We start from the raw sequence: 14,324 nt of genomic DNA on the forward strand, positions 1-14,324 counted from the left end.
ACGTACTCTGGCAAAGGAAAGTGAGGAATTCCATAGTATGACTGGCTTGGCCGGTGTCATAGGGTAATCAGAATTAGGAACAAACTGAGAATAAATCACAGTACCCCAGCCATAGCCTTAGGCTCTAACTCTGCACTCATAGCTGTTTACTGAGACATGCACAACTGTGAATTCTATCAGGGGAAACATTATGATGACATTTTTCCATTGTAGCCAATTCTCCTATGATCTTCTTTCTAATGCATTTCTGGAATATAGCTACAATATTCATAAGTATTTCCTTAGAGACACAGCAATAGAGCTACATTAATATAAATAAAAAGAATATTTTCTACAAAAATGTCTATTCTAGAGTAACATCAGGTTGCTAGTATTGCACAGAAGCATTTCGGAATATACTGTTTAATCTTAAAAAGGAAAATTGTTGGTATCTATTTTCTAGTATCCTTAGATGTAAAGATTCATGATACAGGCTTGGTTGTGTGTAATGTATACTTAGTTGAACTACTTTATATCTCATGATTCCAGGAGAAATTTTGTTTCTTTTTTCAATATAGCAAATTTTGTTTACCTGTATTAAAAAAAATACTTTCTCTTTGACTGTACTCACTGAGTAATAAATGCTAAATAATTTGTTACATATTACCCCATTACTTTATTAACCATAAACAAAAATGACTATCACATATAAAGTTTCCAACACCCATTAAGCCCAAAAATACACAGCCAATGAATGAATGAATGAGTATATTTACTTTAAACTGGAATAAATGAGGTCAAAAGAAAGATTTTAACCATAATCATATATAACTCAAGAAATTCTCTGAAAATACGATTCAAATATTATTTTCCTTTCTTTCCTTGAAAGGCAAATAAAAACTTTAAGAATTTCAGTCTTTGCAAGGGAAATCTAAGAGTAATGAGACTAATGTCTTGTAGATTAAAAAGCTTCAGATTAAAATTTCAGAATAAAAATAAGGAAGAAGAGTTCCCATTGTGCTCAGTGGATAAATGACCCAACTTTGTCTCTGGGAGGATGGAGGGTCCATCCCTGGCCTTGCTCAGTGGGTTAAGGATATGGCATTGCTGCAGCTTAGGTAATAAACATCACTCAGATCCAGTGTTGCCATGGCTTGTGGCGGAGGCTGCAGCTACAGCTGCAGCTCCTATTCGACTCCTGGCCCAGGAACTTCCACATGCTGCAGGTGCCACCATAAAAAGAAACAAAAAGAAAAAAAGGAAGAAAATTCTTTCATGGAAATATCACTTCTTTCTTTTACTTTTAATTGCAAGAGTCTAAAATCACCATTTAAATCTATAAAGTTACAAAATCTCATCAGTTATAACTCAAAATTGCAGAGTAAAAAAAAAAAAGCTGGAAATCTCAGTACAGTTCTAACTTTTAAAAATTGGTATACACCACTGCAAGTGGGAAATAAAAACAATAATACAGCTTCATCTTCACCTGCCAGCAAAACCAGAGTTCTAGTTGGCGCATGAGTCCAAAATTTATTTTCTCTTCCTTCTTCGTTACAGAAGCTTGAGAGATATGCCCAACTTAAAAAAACAAAACAAAACAAACAAACCAAAAAACCCCAAACAAATCACATTTCACCACCTACTTTGCAGGAGGGGTAGCTAGTGAGATGTCATCAGAAGCTGTTAGGCAGCGCTTCGAGAAAAGCCCTCTGCCAACTCCACATCTTCTACTTAAAACGAATCTGATGCCTGGCACTCCAGTCCCCACCTTGGACTCCTGAGAAGCTGAGAAGTCATGTGCTAAGATGACTGGAGAAGAAAAAGGGACGAGCCCAAGTCTTTAGGAATCGTGAGCCTTCCATTCGGCTTTGGACTACCCACCTCCCACCTTCCTTTCCTCAAGAGAAAATCAGACCCTAAATTATTTAAGCCATGTGTTTGAGTTTTCAGTTATAGGCTAGCAAACTTTGTCCCAAAGGATAGAGCTGCATTAAAGCTATTTGACCTTTAGCTATTCATTTAATTTCTCTGTATCTCAGTTTACTCATCTATAGAGATAGCCACAATAATAGTACTGGCTCAGAGTTGTTACAAGGATTAAATGAATCAATACATGGAAAGAGCTTAGAATCAGAACCAGAGCAGACTGAGCACTCAATGAATCCTGGCCATTACTATCATTTGCTTGCACCATCCATAATATCATACCTGGAGTATATACGGGAAAGGAGAGGACGGGAAATCATTGCATTCGTTTCTTTCTTCCTCTCCCTCTTTTTTTTTTTTTTTTTTCCTTTTTGCTTTTTAGGGCTGCACCTGTGGCATATGGCGGTTCTCAGGCTAGGGGTTGAATCAGAGCTACAGCTGCTGGCCTAAACCATAGCCACAGCAATGTGGGATCTGAGCTTTGTCTTTGACCTATATTGCAGCTCATGGCAATGCCAGATCCTTAATCCACTGAGCCAGGCAGGGATTGAACCTTCATCCTCATGGATACTAGTGGGGTTTGTTACCACTAAGCCACGACATGAACTCCTGTATTAGTTTCTTGCCACATTCTTGAGAGATAGAGACCTGGGCAAAGAGCTTAATAGAACCCAGATGATGCATACTTCTCAATTAACATCACTTTACAGTTACCAAGCACTTTCAGATAAGTGAGTTCCTCTAAGCCTTACCAGAGTCTGAGATGAGGACAGATATTGAAGCTTGTATGTGTTTGTTTGCAGGTCATTAGCTGACTAGCTCAGTGGCCAGAGTCCAAGTTCCCTGTTTCAGTAAAGGCCAGTTGGTTGGGTTCAATTAATGGCCCTAGACAGTGCAGCAAGTTTACACATGTTAGTGAAGAACCTAAGGGAGCATAACTCAAGCCACGCTGGAGAAACTGTATGCTGTCTCCACCTGCCAGCAGGTGCCTGTGGGTTTTCTGTTTGTTTTTTTGTTTTGTTTTGTTTTTGTTGGTTTTTTTTTTTTTTTTTTTTTTGAGATCTTTTTCGGAAATCTGACTTGTTCTTTCTTTCTTTCTTTTTTTCCTGGTTTATTTAGAAGGCATCTGAGCCTTAGGGTTTTAGCTCTAGAATGCCTCCCAGATTAGCTCCACCCTAATCTTAATAATGATGGTAATAGCTGATATGGCCTGAGGCACTCACTCTGAGTCAGCACCATTGCAAGGGCTTATTCTTATCATCCTGTCTGATCCCCAGGAAAATTTACAAGGCAGGTACTCTCTTACCCACCCTTCAGAGAAGGTTGCCCTGAGCCACAGTGGAGTGACTTGCCCGTAGTGGCCAAAAAGGCAGTGGCAGAGCCAGGGGACAGCCCATGCTCTTATCCAGTGCCAGGTATCTGTCTTAGATTCGCAGACTCTCAACTTTCTGCCTTTACTCTCCAAGCTTCAGCCCCTATGGAGGGAGGGTGTGGGTGTAATTCTCTATCCAGGTGCCTCTGATTGTGGCCATATTTTTATCACCTGTTATTCCATAGTCCACTCCTTCTTTACTCCCAAAGGATGATAAAATCCATCAGGCAGGGCCTCTCCCAGGTGAGATACAGAACTGTACTGTTTTTTTCTGGGCTGGGGGCTTGTTGCTTTTGGTTGGTCCTTCATGAGAGCTCATTGTCAAAAGCCCATGAGACTCTCTGGGCTGTGGCTCCAAGGCCACTTCTCCAGGGAGATTTTTTTCTGAAGAGTCCATTCCTGCTAGTGAGAGCCAATCAAGGAGAATGATTTCCTCTAACACATGCTAGAATAAAGTCTATTTCCTTGATCCTAACAAGCGCTATCAAAGTACCACTTTGAGGGAGAGACAGGGGGAGATTGGAAGGAATTGATGCAGAATTTGTAAAAGTAAAAAAGTCTAAAAATCACATCTGTGTTCTCCCCCCAACCCAAAACCCAAGTCTAATACTGAGAAAACACCAGACAAATCCCAACTGAAGAACATTCTACAAAATACCTGACCATTATTCTTCAGGTCTGCCAAAGCTATGAAGAAAAGTCTGAAAAGCTGTCACAGCTGAGACCTGACAAATACATGTAATGTGGCATCTGTGATGGAATCCTGGAATAGAAAAAGGACCCCAGGCAAAGCCTTCAGAAATCTGAATAGAAAGAATAATAACAATAATAATAATGCATTAGTATTGGTCAATTGTAGCTGCTAATATAAGAGGTTAATGATATGGGAACCTGGGTGCAGAATGTTTGGGAACTGTCTGTACTATCCTTGCAATTTTTCCGGAAATCTACAACTTCTAAAATAAAAGGTTTCTTTTAAAAAAAGAAGCAAACATGGGCAATGTCATCAAGTCCTATCATATTTATGACCTTCTGTGGGGCTGGCTGACATGCTGTCCCCTCATCTACAGAAACCCTGAACTAAACACCCTGCCTCTCCTCTGAAGAGCTTTGGGCACTCTCATAAAGAGAGGCACTCAGTTATTATTTGTATGGATCAACGTGGCACATTTTATGATCCCTGTGTTATACCCCATATATAGATATGGCACAGGCAATGGTGTGCTAAAGGTCACCAGAATGGGGGCAGAGCTGGGCGCGGAGCCTGACTGTTTACTTTTCCTGGTACCACTGCAGGCTGGGCAGGGAAACTGGCTTAAATGAAATCCATTGCATTAAATTCAACTACGAGTACTGTAAGCACTGGGAATTCTTAAAATGAATGAGATTCAGTCCCCGCCTCAAGGGCTGCGTGGTGTAGTTAGGAAGAGACAAATACATCAATAGCTATTTTAATACATCAATATTATTTAGCCCTAGAAAAAAAATCTCAGCCTGAAGTTCAGTTGCGCCTTGGTTAGAGAAAATGTCTTTCTTGGCTCCTTAAGGGCCCCACTGCATCTGATTTCTTGCAACCCCAAAGAAGAGTCAATTGGCGGCAGGAGTGGGACTGCAGCCATGAAGCCCCTTTTCTGGCAGGGCATAAATCTTATATGCAGTGGCCCAGACCTTGTGAGAACCTGAAAGGGCTTTGATACACAGGAAAAGCTAAAGAGCAAAGAAAAAAAAAAAAAGCAAAAATGTTATGATCCCAGTAACTTGGCTACTCTTGTGTCTCTGAGGCATACATGGGGAAGGGCGATCCGTGCAGGCTTTTCTGGACTGTGAAATATGTTGGGACTCTTAGGAAAGCTTGACAAGCCCTGAATTTCACATACTGATGTTTTTAGTGACTGAGGAGCTTGTTGGGACTACATAGATTAATGCTCTTTTCTGATACCCTTTGATAGTGGGGCATAGGCATTTCTTGAGGTTGTGACCCCCTCCCAGGGCCCCTTTCCTTCCTCTGAGAGGGTGAAGGAGCCGTGGTAACTCTGGGCCTCTAGGCCATGGTTTGAGGTGCTGTACAAAGCCCATTTTGCCAATGGGGAGATTTTTTTCTCTTGCTTTTTAATAGTCTCTGAACTAAAGAAGCAGTTTCCTAAACTGAGGGTTCCAAAGCAACCATCTCTGCTTAAGTTTTCCTCCATGTATTTTTGAAATTATTTCCTCCTTTTCTAAGGTTTCTGAGGATGCGAGCAGCCAGCTGTTGGGTCCTCATCTCTCTGCTCGGAGTCTTCTTGGTCACCACAGCCCCGCCTCTTGTGTCCTAGAAGTCTCTGCTCGCAAAGACAGATGCTCAGGTCATGACCTGAAACAGTTAACATCCCTCCCTTCATACTCATTTTCCTAAACTCAGAAGAGGAAAGACACTCTATTTGCTTGGCTTTTTTTCAGCAGCTGGCATGGTCTCACAGGCTGCAATTCTTTGGTAAATTACACCAATAATTGTCGAGGCATCAGGGGGAAATTGGTCTTTTATAAATTCTTCCTCTTATGAGTCTTCCTAACAAGGTAGAATGGACTTAGCCATTTAAGACTGAAAAAGTGGTGCGTGGAAAAGGCTGGTTGAGGTACATGTGGAGATAAGTTTATAATGCTCTTGAGGAAGAAAAAAGGTACATGTGAGAATGTAGTTTTTAAAGTGGATGCAGACCAGCTAGGGATCTGTGTATTTTAAGTATTTGTAAGGAAAAGACAGTGATCAGTATTTAGTCTTACATTTTTTAAAAGGTGATTTAGTAGATGGTTGTCATATCAGAGGTTTTCGGTCTATAACTTATTTTGATATGATTGAATTTCTCTTTGCCATAACTTTATTACAGTTTAAATATATTAAATCTTGCTAAGATAGAGCATAATCTTACATCTGGCCTGAAGGTTAAGAAATGGGTTTACATGCCATCCTGCATTTTGTGAAAGGGGCCACAAATCAGAGGCATACAAACAGAATTACTTTGAAATGATTTAGAAATAGTATCTACACTATGGTTGTGGGAGGAAATCGCTTTCTGGCAGAAACGGCAAGATTCCGTGATTGATTTATCCAATAAGCATGACTTTCATTCTGACCACGTGCTGTGTGACAACCTGAAAACTCAAAGATGAATAAACCAAAGCTGCTGACACCAAGAGCTCACAGTCTGCTTGAGATGCTGGATAGCAAACAGGTAATTACTGCCCTATGTGGGAAGGTCTATAACAGAGGCACATAATCAGAACTAGAGAGCACCAGGGCGGCAGGAAGACTCTATGACGGGCCCGCATCTTGCTCTGCCTAATTCAGCTGGGGCAGGTGACACTTGACTTTTAAGTTGACAGAAGAAGGATAAGAGTTGAGAATTAAAGGCAATGGGCATTTTAGGCTGAGAGGCAACCAGTGCAAAGGAAAGAACAGAGAGAGCACAGTGCCTTCAGATATATGGATACTTCACTGCGGGTGGGTTGGGGAGAGGCAAGGGACCAAAGCGGAGGCTGGACAGAGGCAGGGCTTAGCTCTCCAGGGCCTTATGCAGCACACTAAGGAGGTCCAGGTCACCTTCTGGACAACACTTCACAAATTTTAGTGTTCACACAACTCACTAGGAAGCTTGTTAAAACAGATGCCGGTTCAAGAGGTCTGAGAGTCAGCTTTTCTAAAAAGCTCCTGGGGATGCTCCTGCTGCAATAACGTGGTCTGCAGGCTGCACGTAGGTAGCTGATAATCAGCAGTTCTAGCACTTGGAATGGATGACCTGCATGCTAAGATGTGATACTTCATCTCTTTGAGAGGAAGGGTTTAGGGGTGAGACCTGGGCCAACATCCAGGATGTTGGATTCTGCCCATAGGCTGCCTCCTGATCTTACTGTGGGTGCCCTGTGAATAGTATTTTCTGTGGCTTCTATGATGTGAGGAAGGTAGAGAAGCAAAGCCAGTGGGAACAAGCAGGTCTGCACTGTAAGAACCACCATCTGGTTTTCTCCTGAGAAACCACAGTGTTGCAACAAGTAGCTCCACTTATTCAAAGTGGCTGATGTGGGTTATTGGTGTGGCTCAGAACCTGACCTCCTCAAGCATTAAGTGTTAGGAGACTGAAAGCTTGGTTCCAATTCACCTCTGCAGGGGACTCAGTTTAACCTGCCTGGGGTAGTGTCTGTCACAGCCCAGCTCTACCAAGCTCACAGGAGTGGTGGAATTGAAAAATAAGAATCTTGGAGTTCCTGTAGTGGAACCGCACCGGAAACGAATCTGACTAGGAACCATAAGGTGGCGGGTTCAATCCCTGGCCTCGCTCAATGGGTTAAGGATCCAGCGTTGCCATGAGCTGTGGTGTAGGTTGCAGATGCGGCTCGGATCCCGAGTTGCTATGGCTCTGGTGTAGGCTGGCGGCTACAGCTCCAATTTGACCCCTAGCCTGGGAACCTCCATATGCCGCAGGTGCAGCCCTAAAAGGACAAAAAGACAAAAAAAAAAAAAAGAAAAAAAAGGAAAAGAAAAATAAGAATCTTGTATTATAACCTTCTTATTATTGTCTAACTCTTTTGATGGGTTTGAGGTGTTGTAAGTATCTCTACTCCTTTCTCAATAGAAAAGATGATTAAACCAGGCATTTTTCCTAATCACTGGTAGTAGAAATCTGGAATAGGAAAATGCCAGGCTGTGTCAAAGAAATGAAAACTTGAATTTGTGCCGAGTCGATTGGTCCTGGGACCCACCATCGTGTAGAAGTATGTGAGAGTAAACCTTCACACGTATGTGTTTGCATCTGCAGGTCCATTTCTAGAACAGAAGGGCTCATGCTTTGCCTCTGCAGAAGACTGCAGAATGGGGGTCGGTGTGAGAGGGAGAGCCCAACAATATCCCATTTATCCTGTAGAAGACTTTTCTGATATGATTGCTTACCTTTTAAAAAAATCAGAAAGACAGAAGTCTCGGTGGTTGAAAAGCGTGAAGGTCCTTGCAGCACTGATTTGGGCAGTAACCATCACTTTCCTCCTGGGGCATTGAGTCTTGAAGCTCTTTTTGTTCTGGGTGCTTAAGGGGAGAAGATGAAAGTCATCAGGTCTCCTGAAGCTAAATTACCCAGAGCCTGGGCAAATTATTAAGGAAATCAAGCTGTAGAATAAATGCCCCATAAGTCAGAATTTTTTTACAATTGTATCTGCAGTTGACAATTTCTACCTTCTCTTCAGACAACAGCGAAACGTAATTGAAATGAGATGTAAGATTACAAAATAAAACATAATGCTGGAAGGAAAGACATCTTTCTTTCTCTTCTTTTCTCTTTCTTTCTTTCTTTCTTTCTTTCTTTCTTTCTTTCTTTTTCTTTCCTTTCTTTCTTTCTTTCTTTCCTTTCTTTCTTTCTAAGGCTGTACCAGTGGCCTATGGAAATTCCCAGGCTAGGGGTCCAGTCGGAGCTGCAGCTGCCAGCCACAGCCACAGCAACTCAATCTGAGCTGCATTTGCAACCTACACCATAGCTCATGGCAACACTGGATTCCCCGACATACTGAGTGAGGCCAGGGATCGAACCAATGTCCTCATGGAGACTAGTCGGGTTCATTACCACTGAGCCATGATGGAAACTCCAAGACATTTCCTTTTAACACAGGCAAACATCTTCTTTGATGCCCCTCCTTCCACCTTCTCTCCACCCCCTCCCCCCAAACATACTCTCACAAAACTCTGGGGAAAAGCACATTCCAGGTAGATGCTATAGTGACTATTAACATTTAATGGATAGCTTCCATTATGGTATTATATATTTATAAGCAGAGAAGGCTGGTGTCTTCCATAAATATTAAACATTCAACAGTTATAACCCAGGTTGCAATCTCCTCTGACTTAAGTAAAATCTCATTTTAGTGAACCAGAGTGAGCTTTCTGAACTCATTTAGACACTGAAGTAATGCCTAGCAATGCCTGTGATAGAAGTGAAAGCCGAAATAATTTGATATGGAGCTCTGCGCTCTGCAATCTCCTCTCCTCTTACGAGGTAGGGCAGTGTTTGAAAAAAACTTAAAAGCAATGCTTCCTGAAACTCATTTGTCCCCTTACATATTAATGGGCCGTCTACTTAGAAATTCTTCCTGAATTTTTGGGTTTCAACTATGAGGGATATAGAGATAAAATATAAATGTTTCAATATCATAACTAACACTGAGCCAACCCCCACTTCCTCAGTGTTTACAATAAAAACATCTTGTCCATGTGAAACAGCCTCACCTAGGTAGGTCTGACATAGAAAATCAAGAGTTGCTGGGATCCTTACCTTGTTTTTCTCTTTTCCAAATCTGCAGATTTCTTGCTACAGATGAACTTTGAGGCCTGGTGGGTCAGGGCAGAGGGAGGTGTGTATATATCTGATAAATGCCTCCTAAAGACCCTGCTCCTAACTACTACTTAAGAGGCATATATTAGCCTGAAATCACCTGAAGATCACCTACTCTTCATGAAAGAAGGGGTATATATATATATATATATATATATAATTTTTTTTTTTTTGGTAGGGCCGAACCTGTGGCATATGGGCGTTCCCAGGCTAGGGGTCAAATCAGAGCTGCAGCTGCTGGCCTACGCCATAGCCACAGCAAAGCAAGATCCAAGCCACACCCATGACCTACACTGCAGCTCATGGCAACGCTGGATCCTTAACCCACTGAGCAAGGCCAAGGATTGAACCAGCAACCTCATGTATACCAATCAGCTTTCTTACCACTGAGCCATGAAGGGACTCCAGAAGGGACATTTTGAGTTATTTAATATAATGATTCCTAAACCTGGCTTCTCATCATAATTACCTGTGGCGCTTAAAACAAAAAGATTTCTGTCTCTACCACAGACTTCTAAATAAAAAGCTTTGGAGGTGAGTCTCACTACAGTCTTTTTAAAGTGTAGCTCTGAATTTGTCAGTCTAAATTCTGAATGTGTCTCTAAAATGTGAGAAAAAAAAACTGTATAACACAAACCATGGTCATAACAAAATTAAAAATAATTATTTTAAAATCACCTGATAGCTAGTTCACAATCATATTTCCCTAGTCTTCTCAAAAATGTCCTTTAAAAGTTTGTTCACATTAGGACCCAACCCAATTAGGTCCATGTGTTGTTATGTCTCCCCATTTCTTTTAATCTAGAACAGTCTACCATATCCCTCTCCCTCCATCTTTTTATGTCATGGGCTTGTTCAGAAACCAGATTTGCCTTTATGATGGGCTCCCTCTGACGCGGCTAATACCTTCCTCAGCTTCCTCGTGGTGCCACCTTACTTTCCCCCTTTGAAATGGAGAAGGACCCTATGGACTTCCCCGCCACGCCCTCCGTCTGCCTTTTGTCTGCAGAAAAATTTTAGCCAAAGAGTAAGTTAAGCAGAGAAGTGAGAAAATGCAGAAGCCAAGGAAAACTGTCAATAAGACCAAATAAGTAGTAATAGTTTAGTCATTAAACAAAGTTGAGGACCTTTAGTTCCTTCTCAAGAGCTATAGATAATTTTCTGAGCCATATCCTTTGAGCTGTTTTATAGGATACAAAACTCCCACCAGGTGGAAGAAGTTAATTACACGATGACCAGACTGCAGCCATGACATAAACTGCCACGATTCCAAGAACTGACCTCAAGGAAATGGGAACAAACTGACCCTGGAACCGAAGAGTAACTGTAATTAAAACAATCAAGATAATGCTGATCAGACCACTGCACAACCATTTTCAGGATGACTGTCAGAGCTGACTGCTGTTTTGCATGTAGCCCCCTCCTTCTGCTGAAGCTGAAACTTCCCTTTAAAAGCTCCTGCCCACTGATTGTCAGTGGGAGGAATTGGCTTTTGGACACCCCCAGTTCTTGCCCGCATCCAAAATAAATCAAACTTTCCTTTCCACCAACCTTGCCTCTTTATTGGCTTTAGAGCAATGAGCAGCAGACCCCACTTTGGTTAATAATTTCCCAGGTGAGGTCAGAAATTTGGTCCAGGAGTTCCCGTCGTGGCAAAGTGGTTAACGAATCCGACTAGGAACCATGAGGTTGTGGGTTCGGTCCCTGCCCTTGCTCAGGGGGTTAAGGATCCGGCATTGCTGTGAGCTGTGGTGTAGGTTGCAGACGCGGCTCGCATCCCGCGTTGCTGTGGCTCTGGCGTAGGCCGGTGGCTACAGCTCCGATTCCACCCCTAGCCTGGGAACCTCCATAAGCCGCGGGAGCGGCCCAAGAAATAGCAAAAAAAAAAAAAAAAAAAAAGAAATTTGGTCCAGCAGAACGATTAGATTCAGTCCTAGGATACTTCATAGCTATTACTGTTACCTCACGTGGTACAGGAGGCCACACCATCTGATTGTTCTACTCTTCTTCCAGACTGCAGGATTGCTCAGTGGATTCAGGTGCTAGCAACCAGAGCTTGCCATTTTAAAATTCCCTGTCAGCCTTGCTCCTAATGATTTTAGTATCCACTGGTGAAGCTTTTTGCCTAAAATCTGTGAGCATTTCTAAAATAATTCTTTTCTATCCTCATCCTTCTTTCTACATTTAAACTGAGACTTTTTTTTTTTTTTTTCCTAGAAAAGGGAACTTTCCCTTATCAACTAGGGTGATTTGTTTCCTCTGAAAGTGCAACTAAAAAAACAGGCAATATGCATGCTAGCTTTTTAGGGAAATGGGTTAATGCTCTAAAATAATTATTTTCCTGTTTGACAGCTCCCTGTCCACCCGGAATGCCATCTCAAAGTGGGTCTAGCTGCTGCCAGCCTGTACTCCTCTGCTCCAATTGTGCCTTCCAGCTAAGCTTACCTTCTCCGGTCACTGGGAGCTTCCTGGTTCCATTCCAGTCTCACGAGGCTCTGACGTTGCCAAGTTCTCTTTGTTTCTCACACAGCAATTCATTTATCAGTTCTATTATTCAATAAGCATTAATATTGTGCATGCTAAAAGTTTGGAGCGGTCCAGTTAGTGGTGGAATTAAGAGTGTGACTAATAAGGAGCGGGAAACGTTAAGATTCACCTGTAATCTTCACCTGCTCTCTAAAGCCAGTTTGAATAAATGCACAGCAAAGAGTTTAGCGATGTGCAAATCACCTTCACGTCAAGTCCTTGAGGACGGCCCCTCCCAAAACTCCACTAAATGGAAATTCTGGAGTTGGCACTGAATCTAAACCTTCCTCAGAACAGCTCTCTAGATATTTGACTATGATAAATACAGCCCATTTCTCCTTGCTACCACCCCCTCCCCCACAAAGCCTGATCTTCCTACTCCTGACTGTTTAGATAGGTGGTACCTTGAAACTGACAATGCTGAGCTCAGTGGTATCACCACCTCCTTTATTTTAGCTTCCCAACATCTATTAAAGTGCTACTTTACTAGGCAGGGATACTAACTTTGAAAAACTTGGATGTGTTATTTTTGGCTTTGCATCTCCTGTTCCACCAGAGGTTTGGCCTATTACAGCAAGGAGGAAATGAGCAGCTTTAGCGTTTGCAACCAAATAAGAATCATAAAGCTGGCCTTTGTCACTTGAGAAAGGATTCGTTTAGTTTAACTCCAGTTTACATGACAAGGCAATGGTAGAGAGAATTCAGGAAATGAAGAAGGGAGAGTCCCTGCCACAAACAGAAGGGAGAAATCTTATTACTCCCAGTCCAGTAAAGTGCAGAAAGGATGAAAGAGATGGGCAGAGGAAAGAGGGTGTGTGGAATGCCTAGTAGCAAGGTCTAGACGGGTGTGAAGGAAACTAAGAACATAGGGGCCGCTGGCCTGTCAGTACTGTCTTTAGATCTGGGTAAGAGGGCCCACATGCTTTAGAGGATCCCATTCCTGTGCTCCCCGTAAGAGGAGAGAGTGGTGGGCCCTTTGGTAGAGCTTGCCCCAGGTACCAGAGGTCCTGAAATGCCCACCTGAGCCCACTTCCAGAGCCCACATGGGGTCCTCTCTTGGATGATTTTTGGACTATGCTGCCATGGTGTGAGTACACCCTTGGGGTCCAGGTGTGAGGGTGGTGCATTGCCTTGGGGAGCTGGAGGTGATATGGAACTTGTCTCAGCATCAGGGAGCTCAAGATGTGGGAGGGTGCCTAGGGTGGGGAAGGGGGCTGGCTCTGGGCTGGGAACCCCAAGAATTCCAAGATGTCTTGATCTGCACCTGGCCTTCCAGCCTCAGGTTCCTTTGAGGCATTTGATAGGGTGATTTTGGTGGGGTAGGAGGCTGGAACCATGATGTGGGCAAAGATGGCCTGACTCAGACTGTGTGGAGTAAAGAGAAATCCTGTACTCAGATGGAGGTGGTGCAGGTGGCTGATAAGAGATCATCTGGGGGTGAAAGGGTCCCGTCCCCACCCTCAACACTCCCTCCAGGAAGAAGAGAAAGTGGCTTCGGATTCTGTGGGTATCCCTGAGGACAGCAGCGAGCCAGGGCTGGCAAGCCAGCAAGCCAGCAAGCCAGAGAGAAATCTTTTCCCTTTGCCCATTCTGCTCCAGCCCAGCAGCAGCCACTACCACATCATGGCCTGGGGTGGAAAATGAAATTAATTGTGCGTTTATGCTAGTCACAATTATTTGGTATGATCCACTTGCTTTTTCAAATCTGTCATTATGATATACTTGTCAAACTAGGATTGAACACAGTTTTCCTTTTTTTTTTTTTTTTTTTTTGGTCTTTTGTCTTTTTTTATGACCGCAGCCACGGCATATGGAGGTTCCCAGGCTAGGAGTCTAATCAGAGCTACAGCTGCCAGCCTATGCTAAGCCACAGCGACGTGGGATCTGAGCTGCGTCTGCGACCTACACCACAGCTCCTGGCAACTCCGGATGCTAACCCACTGAGCAGGGCCAGGGATCACACCCGCAACCTCATGGTCGCTAGTTGGTTTTGTTAACCACTGAGCCATGTTGGGAACTCCCTTGAACACAGTTTTCCAGTGTGATTTGTATCTCTTTAATACTTAGGCATGTGGTATGGGAAGTGGCCCTTGGACCTGCTTATCTAGGCACAGCCAGAAAAGGGGGGTGGTCTTGGGAGAACTAGTTTTAAATTGCCTCTCCATCCTAGG

General features: G+C 43.0%; 1 long non-coding RNA gene across 2 annotated transcripts; it reads right to left on the bottom strand.

Annotated features, from left to right (window-relative positions):
* Positions 2,426-13,915, bottom strand: LOC110259443. 2 transcript variants are annotated; one of them, XR_002341853.1, is made up of 3 exons: positions 12,073-13,915; positions 8,199-8,330; positions 2,426-4,040 (listed from the first exon to the last, which is right to left on the bottom strand). It is a non-coding gene; the product is annotated as an uncharacterized LOC110259443 (long non-coding RNA). The 2 variants fall into 2 exon arrangements; XR_002341854.1 differs by lacking the exon at positions 2,426-4,040 and adding an exon at positions 4,054-5,595.

Source organism: Sus scrofa, chromosome 2 (assembly GCF_000003025.6).
Source record: "Sus scrofa isolate TJ Tabasco breed Duroc chromosome 2, Sscrofa11.1, whole genome shotgun sequence".
NCBI lineage: Eukaryota > Metazoa > Chordata > Mammalia > Artiodactyla > Suidae > Sus > Sus scrofa.